This window comes from Rhea pennata, unplaced genomic scaffold (genome assembly GCF_028389875.1).
Source record: "Rhea pennata isolate bPtePen1 unplaced genomic scaffold, bPtePen1.pri scaffold_26, whole genome shotgun sequence".
NCBI lineage: Eukaryota > Metazoa > Chordata > Aves > Rheiformes > Rheidae > Rhea > Rhea pennata.
This window is the reverse complement of record NW_026907677.1, coordinates 3,823,194-3,833,276: the sequence shown is the minus strand read 5'-3', so window position 1 is coordinate 3,833,276 and position 10,083 is coordinate 3,823,194. Positions and strand designations below refer to the sequence as shown.

Below are 10,083 nucleotides of genomic sequence, written 5' to 3'. Positions count from 1 at the left end.
ACCCAGCATGTGTATACACACTAGAGTGTGCACACACCGTGCAAAGTGCTCACCTACTCCAAAGTGTGTACATGCACCGTAGTATACACCCACCCCACAGTGTGCATACACACTCCAAAGTGCAGATGCCTAACCAAAGAGATGAGCAATGCAAGCGTACTCCAAGAGCACCCCCTTCACAATGAACTGGACTGTGTGGTGGAAGGACCATGGGAGCAGGCAGAGCTGGTGCTGGGCAGGGAGCTGCGCAGAGCCCCTCAGCCAGGCTCCAGGTCTCCCCCTGCACCACACTGCCAACCAGCACCCGGCCATGGGCAAAGGGCAGCATCCCCCTGCCTGGGGCTGGGCATGGGGCTGGGCTCAGGGACGTTCCCATGCCCACACCACCAGGACAGTGCTGACACTGGAGCCCCCGGCACAACCCCAGGTGGGGGGTTTCTGTGGCACAGCACGCAGCACGTTCGGCTGTAAACAGAAAGGTTGTTGGTTGGAGCCCACCCAGGGACGGTGCCCCCGTGGTGGGGTGCCTGGGGGACTGTGCTGCTCGGCACCCTGGCTTTTGCTCACAGTCCCCAGGAAGGATCGGAGACAAAGCAGTGGGAACCTCAGGGGTCTGACGGAGGCTGGGGAAGGCCCAGGGCCCAGGGAAGGACCTGTGTCCTGAGGCAGGGCTGCTGTGAGCAGGGGGGTCACGACTGCTGGGCTGGTGCCACTGACCTTCCCCTTCACCCCTGTGGGTGTGTGCAGAGGTAGGTCTTGCTGGGGGTGGGGGGGGGTGAGGAGGCTCACCGGGAGGGAATGGGGAGAGGAATCAGAAGTGTTTCAGCACAAAGTAGAAGGCACACCCTTTGCTAGGGCTAAAAGAGAGTAAATCAGGGTTTAGTGAATACTATCCATTCTGCCCTCTGTCCTCCTCAAAGAAGAGCAGAAAGGCAATCCTCAGCAGACACAAATGGAACCCAAGAGTGTTCCCAAAGCATCTCATGGCCCCGTCTTCACCAGCCCCTTCATGTGATGCCACCTCCATACACCTCCCTGCTCTTTCATGAGCGGCAAAGTCCCTGCACCTCCCCTGCTCGCAGGGAATGCTCTTTTCCACTCCCAGGAACTGACGTGGGAAACCCAGAGGGAAAAGGCAAAATTCCCTCCCCACTTCTCCAGAGGTCCAGGCCTGGCCAGGTGGCTCTGGGACAGCACATCTGCTGGAGGCTAGCACATGCACGCTCCTGGGGGATGTCCCTCTGGACCAAATGGGATGGGCAGGGGACCAGGAGAGCAGCACGGAGGATGCATGTGTGTCTTGCTGAAGCTGAGCTGAGCTGTGCTGTGCCATGCCCATCCCTGGTAGGAAGGACAGGAGAGGGACCAGCGTGTGCCCGTGCTGGGTGGTCATGTCTGTACCTCTGCTTCCTGAATGGGGAGAAGGGAGGGAGCAGTGCCATGGGGCAGCCAAAGGGGCCGGCTGAGTCCCTGCTGCCGTGACCGTGTGGGGACGTGGGAGCACTTCAGAGCTCTGCCTGCTGTGCAGGCGGCTCTGCCAGAGACCCCTGTAGCCGGGACAGTGCTTCATTTGCCCTGAGCACAACGTGGGTGGAGAGGACAGTGCTCTCCACCCAGCCTGTGCTTGATCCTTGGCCTGAGTTGTTGGCTGGAGAGAGGCTGAGACTGGAGACGCAGCGGGACGCAGTGGGTGGTAGACGCAGCTGAGCTCCAGCTGGGAGAGCAGGGTTCAGCAGCAGCAAGAGCTGCTGTGGGGCGGCAGGAGCAGGGCTTCTCCCTCTGTGCAGGGACGGGGAGCTGGAGCTGGGCTGGGCAGGGCTGGGCAACCAGATGGGGGAGTAGGCTTGGGTGAGGGAAGTGGGGAGGATGGATGGAGGCATTGGTGCCGTGAGCTGGTCGTGAGGGGACAGAAAACGCAAAAGTCAAATCTCTGTGCAATGTTCAGGAAAAGTTTTATTAAGAAATAAATAACCCCCCCCCCCCCCCAAAAAAAAACGAAATTTGGAGACGACTAACTGCTTGTCAATGGAAGCAGAAGCCCCCTTCCTGATGGGTCCTTGCCTCTTACAGATGCTTCTGGAAAACAGCTCTGGAGGAAATGCCAGCCTTTCTCCAGGGGAGTTCTCCCAAAGCACTCTTCTCTCTTCTGTTGCCTGCTTGGGTCTCCAGCCAAGGACTCCAGAAGGGGAAATCTTCACAGGGCTTCAGATGGGAGGAAAGACAAGAACGCCCTCGCCCATTATCTGGAAGTGATATTCCACCTGGAGGGCCACAGAAAAGAAACGGCAAAGAGGACTGATGGCATCTGTGCTTTCCCAGGGCGCAAAGGGCATTTCTCATCCTCTCTCCTGCCGCTTGGCTTGAGCCTTCCCGGCAGCGCTCTTACGCCCTGAAGCTCATAGGGGCAGGTCTCAAAATCCCAGTTTGGATCTCACCAATGAGCTCAGTAATCACAGAACTAAAGGGAAACTGCCCATGGCCTCTCCCTGAAAGGCCCAGCAGGTACCTTCCCATGGGGAAAAGGGCCAAAGAGGGGCTTCTGAGGTGCTTCCTGAGAATGCCGGAGGGACAAATGCCCTCCAGAACTAGCGGGTGACCTGCACCTTTTCAAGCAAGGCCCAGATGTGGTTGGTCACTGGCCAAGTGAACACGCAGGCAGGGATCTCTCCTACCCACTGCCCATAGGACTGCGCTTTTCCACACGTCCCCGTGGCACAAGCAGGACCTCAGGCTGTAGCACGCACCTGTCCTGGCCACCTCTGGATTTTCTTCACCAGTTTCTCCGGTGGGGGCATGGCTTCAGCACTGCCCTTTCTCCTGCCTTGCACCACCTTCCTGGAGCAGCTGCCTGCGATGGCCGGGAGCCCCCTGAAAAGACACCTTGTGGGCAGGTGCTGGGAGCACAGGGGCACTTGGGTCTCCGTCCTGCACTCACCGGCTGGGCACCTGCCTCTGCGGCACAAGGCCCTTCTGCCAGAGAAGGAGATGGGTTCCGCTGACTGTGTTCACACCCACAGGGACAGAGACCACCCCCAGCTGAAACGCCCGGGGCTGCAGGATGTGCCCTCAGGAACGCTCTGCGTGCCCAGACACGGGCTCGCTCTGGATGCAGCCCGGAGAGGAGCAGCCTCCTCTACCAAGACAGGCTCCAAGAGACACCCTTACCCCATCCTGCCAAATGTATTACAAATGGCCTGGCGGTCCCCAGTGCCCTGTGCTTAGGCATGGAGAGCGGATTGTTCCTGGAGACGCAGGGTCAGAGAAGGAGAAAGTGGTCAGGGCTGTCAAGGCATTCTCGCCATCAAGGGCTCAGGAGTCCCCGGGGCATGTGATAAAGGACATTCAGAGTTGCTGTGAACCTTGTGTGCAGAGGAAACATCTCCCCCAGACACGCACTAGGCTACAGGCTCACCCTCACCCACTCCTCCACGGCTCTCACCTGCCAGCAGGCGCTTTGTCCTCTGCTTTCTTCCCTTTCCCCTTCTGCTTCGTGGGAGCTGTTATTTTGGCTGGAGGATGCCTCGCTCTGAGGGGGAGGTGCTTGGCGGGAAGATTTCCTGTAAGCAGGAGAGAAGACACTTCAGGACAGCATTGAGGAGGCCTTTGGAATGGGAAGGCTCTTCAGATGTGCTCCAGCCTGTGATAACAGTGTGAGGCCTCAAGATGACTCCTTCTAGGCCTTCTTTCCTGGGTGGTCTTTGGCCCTTCCGCACACTGGCTTCTCTCTGCCTTGTTTTTCCCAACCTACTCTCAGGGGCTTTTCTCATTCAATGACAACTCACTGGTCCCATGAAATAGCTCAGCCTCTCTGTGACCTGCAGCTCCCGGCACAATTTAGGATTCACATTGCACAAGGACAGTGCTAACTTTTGCCTCCCTTCTGCACCAACACCTCCAGCGCAAGAACACTTTGCAGTGCACCCCAGAGCACTGAGTGTCGTGGCAATGGGGGAAAGTTTATCTGGGAGGCATCAGCTGCAGCTGGGAGTGTTGGGCTGCCGGGAGGTCGTGTTCCCTCAGGAATCACTCCAGATGTCCCGTACTGGGAACGCAGCGTCACCTCCGGTGCCTGATGCTACCTGAGCCATGGCACTGTCGCCTTGCCTCCACTGCCTGGCCAAAGAGGACGGAAGCAGAAGGCACAAACCCCTGCCAGGATCCAGCGTTCCCATTACCTTTCTTGGCCCTGGTGTCCTCTTTTGCCTTCTCCTCTTCCTGCGGGGGCTTTGCAGGTGCCACAGGGGGCTTTCTAGATGGACTGTCAGCATTGTACCTGGAAAGAGGAAAAAGCTGCCAGTCTAAAGGGAGGGCACCACACTTCCTTTGCACCTTGTGTCCATAATGGGGACAGAGGGGCATTAGGGAGCTCCCAAGAAGCCCCTCTTTGTCCAAAGCACAATAGGCAGAACATGCCAGATGCTGGAGGAGTGTATCAGCAAGCTGAGAGACATGCTGAAGACCTCCAGCATCTGCAGGGGCAGGAGCTTCCTTCTCTGCCTCTTGCAGAGCTTCCCTAGCCTTCCTGTGAGAAGGGGTGCTTGGCAGCACCAGTTCTAATGCCCCTCTCACCCACCGTATCACCTGCAGGCTCTCCAAATCTCATCTCCGTGCCTCTGCAAAAAGGAACCACCATCTCCCAGACAACTAATGGGACAAAACACTGAGCAGGATGGGAGCCAGCACAAAGCTCTCCACAACCCCACTGCGCACAGGCTTCGCTTTGCCCTAGACAGGCCTCCCCACAGAAGACATTTGACCCAAGACAACATGTTCAGCACACATTTGATTCATGCATGTCTCACAGAAGACAAGAAAACATCCTGAGCCAGTGACCAGCAGGAACCTGCACTTTGATCCACACTGGAAAGTATTCCTCTCCAATGACTTCCTGAGCAGCTTTCACAAGCACTGGCAACACAGGGCTACCAGACAGGTCCCGAGAAGCTGCTGGCTTGGCCAGCCGGGGCTAAGAAGTGAATGTACTCACTCAGGAAAGACAATGACACGACCAGAACGGGTCTGCAAAGCAGCAGTTTCGGAGCCTGAGAGGACTGAATCCCTCATCTCTGGCATCTGCAAAGGGGAGAGACACACAAGAGATGATGCCAAGACAGTTGTCTCAGAGCGCACAAGGGCAGCACACTTTCCCACTGCTCAGAGAAGCAGCTGCCTCTGAAACACGGAATTTCTCTGTGCCTCTCCGCAGCCCCTCAGTTGTGCAGCAGAGCAGCTTACAGGAAATGGAGGAGAAAGGGTGAGAAGACTGCCAGGCTTTTTGCAAGGCTGAGAATCGAGAGATGCAGTCAGGAGACCAGGTCCTGCCTAGTGCAGAGGTCAGGCCTGCAGCCTACTTGCATCTCTGCCTTAACCCATGAGAGGAGGCTCAGCTCAGCCTCCTTTCACATCTCAGCCTTCCTGCTGCACCTGAAGGACCACGCTGAAGGACGGGGCTGCACTAGAGACCTGGCCAAGGCCACTGGGCTCCAACGACTCTCTCTGCGACATGCTGCAGCCATCACTAGCAGCGTGCAAATGCTCACATTTGGACAGAAAGACGCCCTTCATGGTGGCGAGACTCCAGGGCCCTGGCAAGAGCTGCTCAGCACAACTAGACCAGCACAGCAAGAGCAGCAAGAGGGCTCTGGTCGCACAGGGGCCTTGGTCTGCCTAAGCCTCTGCTTCGTGTCCAGAGAGTGGGGCGAGCAATGATTCCTGCAAAAACAAACCTACTCAGAGACAGAGGTAGAAATGCCAAAGAGCAAGAGGACCAGGGGGATCCAATATTCTGAGCAGCTGCCCCATGGGAGAGATGAAAGACACTCAGGCCCTCCAGCTGCAAAGGGAGAGCACTGAGGTCAGCAGAGGTTTCACAGAGCTGCTTCACATGCCCGCTGGCCCAGGCAAGGGGAGGAGGGATCACTCCCTTGCCCTCACTCCACCCTAGGGCAAAAATGTCCCATGGAGGCATCAGGCCGAGCTCCCAAAGGGACACGCAGAAATAGTGTCACCCAGCATCAGGGGAAAGTGCTGAACTCGCTGCCTTACTGTCCCAGACACAGTCCAGGGAGACATGGGTTCAGATGTGGTCCTGACACAAAGCAGCACTAAACCATGGCTTTCTGTCAGGAGGGAAGTCTCTGTGGAAAAAGCACACAGGACCGGCCCTTTTCTGGGACTTTTCCCTCGTGCACATGAAAATGAGCTCTGGGGCTGGATGAATTTTTGGGGCAGAGCCAGCACAGCTATTCCCAGGGCCATCCTTGCCAAGTCCTCTGGACGCTCAGGACCAGCTGTCCCGGTAGCTGGCATTACTCTCAGCTGGGACTCTCCATGCACCTGGATAGGTCACAGCAGGCTGACAGCATTGCATTCACTGGTGCTTTCCAGAGGACGACAGGTAGTGCTGGAGGAATGGGGAACTCACCGCGAGAAGAGCTTCCAGCAGCTGCTCTGTCCCATTGAGCCTCTTCAGAAAGTCTCTGTAAAACCTCATTTTCACAGCTGCTCCTTGAATTACAAGCGTGCCAAGGCCCTTCAGCACAAGGGCCACGTTCTTCCCGCTCTGCAGGCAGCGGGAGAAAAGCCGCATGGTCTCTTCTATGCACGCCTCCACTGTCTTCCGAGGAACAGAGAGGGCCGAGGCTATGTGAGCGTACTTGAGGGGCTCGGAGAGCTTATGACCTGGAAAGCAGCAGAAGGGGAACGCAGTCAGTAGCAGAGAAGCAGCAGCCCCAAGACATCTGGCTTGTTGACAGTTGTGAAAGCAAGTCTGGGAGAGAGGGAGCTGTAATGTGCATGACGTTGTCCTGGTGCTTTAAAACCCCCTGAAGCTGTTCTCCACAGCTGCTGAAGGAATTCTAGCTTCCTAACAGTCACTGCTGCCCAGCAGTTAGGCACACCCCAAGGATGTCCCCAGGGGAAGCAAGCGGTTCAGCCTCTCCTCTTACCAGGAGCATAGGCCAGGTCATAGGCGAGGCCGGGAAGCTCTGCAATACTCCGCGACAGATGGAACACGGGCCTGCGAACAGTGAGAAGAGCACGCTTCCCATCACCGACTTGTTCGGTTACTACGTCAAATGTGCCAAGGCGAATAACTCGGACTCCCTGCAAACAGGAAGGAAGAGAAGAACGATGAGACTGGCAGCTGGACAGGCCGGGCACTTGCCAGGGCATGGGGATGGTGCTCGGTGCCCTGCTCCATCCTGCTGTACAAAGCGGACAGACAAAGCGCTGGACAAAGCTTTGGAGAAACCTTGGGGCCCTTCTTTGGAAGACCTTTCCAGATGCTTTCATCCCCCTCCTCTTCACCCTCTCAACTCTACCAGTCAAAGCAGAGAAGTCATCCCACAGACACACAAGCTCCAGGAGAAGGCTTCCCGGGGCAGGCCCCGCAAGGCACACCCACCTGGTTCCGCATCAGCTGCCGCACAATGTAGTCAGACACCTCTTCCCAGACAGCAAGCTGCTCTGGAAGAGAAGGGAAAGACCCGTCATGCTCTGGGGGCAGCTCTCAGCTGCTCCGTACCTGCCTCAGCCGGAGGATGAGCAGTGCGAGCGTCCTCCAAGAGCACCCCCTCCCCAAACAGGCCCCATTCCCTACAGGGGCTGAGGTGGGCACTGCCTCCAGGCAATACCCTGCCAGACCTGGGGAGGATCCCTGCTAGACCTGAGGAGGATCTCCGGAAGGTCTTACCCCAGGTGGGGAGTGCTGGCACCCCCTGTCCATGCCGTGTCCCGTGGCCAGCGTCCCAGAGCTCCATCCTGGTCCTGAGTGCTCTGGGTCACCCCTGCAGTGGCAGGTGATGAGGAAGCAGCTCCTCTCCTCTTCCTCCTCCTCCTGCACACTTCTGTACAACCCCACACTGCCCTGACCTCCGCTCGCTGGCTCCTGCTCAGGCTCGGCAGCTCTTGGCAGCAGAGAGGTGCCGAGAGCAGCCCCAGCGCCTGCGCTAGACCAGCCTCACTGGGACATGTGGGGAGAGGCCGGGTCTGGGTGGGGGAGGGCAACTGTGGCTGTGACACGGGATGTCTCCTGTGACCACAGCCCGTGTCACAGAGAGGCACGGCCCCCATCACCCCCAGGGCCTGGCCAGGGCTGGCCCTGCAGCGGGTTGGGGCTGAACGGGGCACTCGGGGTGTTTGCTTTGGAGTCCTCCTTTGCTTCAAAAGGTTTCCGTCGCAGCCTTCCGCTGTGCCGCAGCAGCACCTGGCACCCAGGAGCACCCACAGCCCTCCCAGCTGTCACTGCCCACAGCCAGGAGCACAGCTTGGGTGGCTCCTCCCTGTCTCCTCCGCACCAGGACCTCCTCTAGTACAGTGCCAATCATCTGCCCCACTTGCCCCCCACTCTCTGGGTCCTCCTAAAACATCTATTGATCTTGCAAAATGAAAGCAAGGAAGAGAAAGGGCCAGGAGGGGTGGACTGAGAGGAGAAGGGGCCGCAAAGACCTGGACCAAACCCTGCTGGTACTGCACTAGCCAGGGACCCAAAGAGGGTCGCAGGCATCTATGGCTGCCCCACTCCATCATTACATCTGCCCTACCAGAACTTATGGTTCTGGTAGGTTGTCCAGGACCAGACTCAGGGGTGGGGGGCACTGAGACAATCAGAAAATTGCAGATTCAGAGAAAGTTGGGGAGACTCCACAACCTCTCTGGGCAGCTTCTTCCAGTGCTTGGTCACTCAAGAAAGAAGTTTTCCCTCACACACACGTGGAACTTCCTGTGTTTCAGCTGGTGCACACCGCCTCTTGTCCTGCTGCTTGGCACCACTGAAAAGAGTGTGACCCTCATCCTCTTGACACCCTCCCTTCAGGTACTTGTACACGTTGATAAGATCCCCTCTCAATCATCCCTTCTGCAGGCTGCCACTGCCCTTCTTGGCCACAAGAGCACATTGCTGGCTCATGGTCAACTTAGTGTCCACCAGCACTCCCAGGTCCTTCTCCGCAGAGCTGCTCTCCAGCAGCTCAGCCTCCAGCTTGCACTGGTGCATGGGGTTATACCTCCCCACGTGCAGGACCGTGCACTTGCCCTTGTTGAACTTCATGAGGTTCCACTCCCCCCACCTCTCCAGCCTCTCCAGGTCTCTCAAATGGCAGCACAGTCTTCTGATGCATCAGCTGCTCCTCCCAGTTTATTATTGTTGGCACGCTTGCTGAGGAGGCACTTTGTACCTTCGTCCAGGTCACTGGCGACTAAGTTGAAGAAGAGTGGCCCCAGTACGGAGCCCTGGAGGGACATCACTGGCCTCCAACTAGACTCTGCACTGCTGATGACAACCCCCTGAGCTCTGCCGTTCAGTCACTTCTCAAGCCACCTCACTGGCCGCTCATCTAGCCCACACTTCTTGCCTATGAGGATGCTATGGGAGACAGTGTTTAAAAGCTTACTGAAGTCAAGGGAGACAACCTCCACTGCTCTCCCGCTCTCTCCCCAGCCACTCGTTCCATCATGGAAGGCTAGGGGTGGATGAACAGTGAGTCCAGAGCTTACGGGTGAGGATGACTAGGCAGGCTAACATGGCAGACACTGCTGTAGGTGTTTACAACAAGCCACCAGCTCAGGAAGAGGAAGTTGATGAGGCTTTTGATGGACAGCAGGAAGCAGCCTCCCAATCAGAGACCCAGGCTCACCCAGGGGACTTCCACCACCCTTATATCTGCTGGGAAGACAACACAGCGAGGCACAAAAGTCCTTGCTGGAGATGCTGGGGACTGAACCCAGGACCTCCTGCATGCAAAGCAGGCGCTCTTCCACTGAGCTACATCCCCTTACACATGGCATATGTCGTTGGGGGCTGATCTTTAGGGTGCCCTCTCCTCCCATGCCATGTCCCTGACAAGCACAGCACCCTTGTGCCCTGCTGCCCTCAGACCCTCCCCAGAAAACTCCATTCAGACCCTCGTGCCAGGCCGCGGGGGAAGCTGGCCTTGCCTCTGCACTGGGACTGCTCCTGCACAGGGCCACCCCACAGAGCGCTGCCCCTGCAGCATCTCTGCAGCTAATTGGGTCAGGAGGAGAGTGTCGCTGTATATGCTGCTGCCAGGCTCTGGCCCTGCCAGGGGAGGCTCGATGGAGAGG

The 10,083-nt window shown here is 57.6% G+C and overlaps 1 non-coding gene across 1 annotated transcript; it reads right to left on the bottom strand.

Annotated features, from left to right (window-relative positions):
- Window positions 1-9,701: 9,701 nt before the first annotated feature.
- Window positions 9,702-9,773, bottom strand: TRNAA-UGC (transfer RNA alanine (anticodon UGC)). Its single transcript has one exon. It is a non-coding gene; the product is annotated as a tRNA-Ala (tRNA).
- Between the last annotated feature and the right edge of the window lie 310 nt (window positions 9,774-10,083).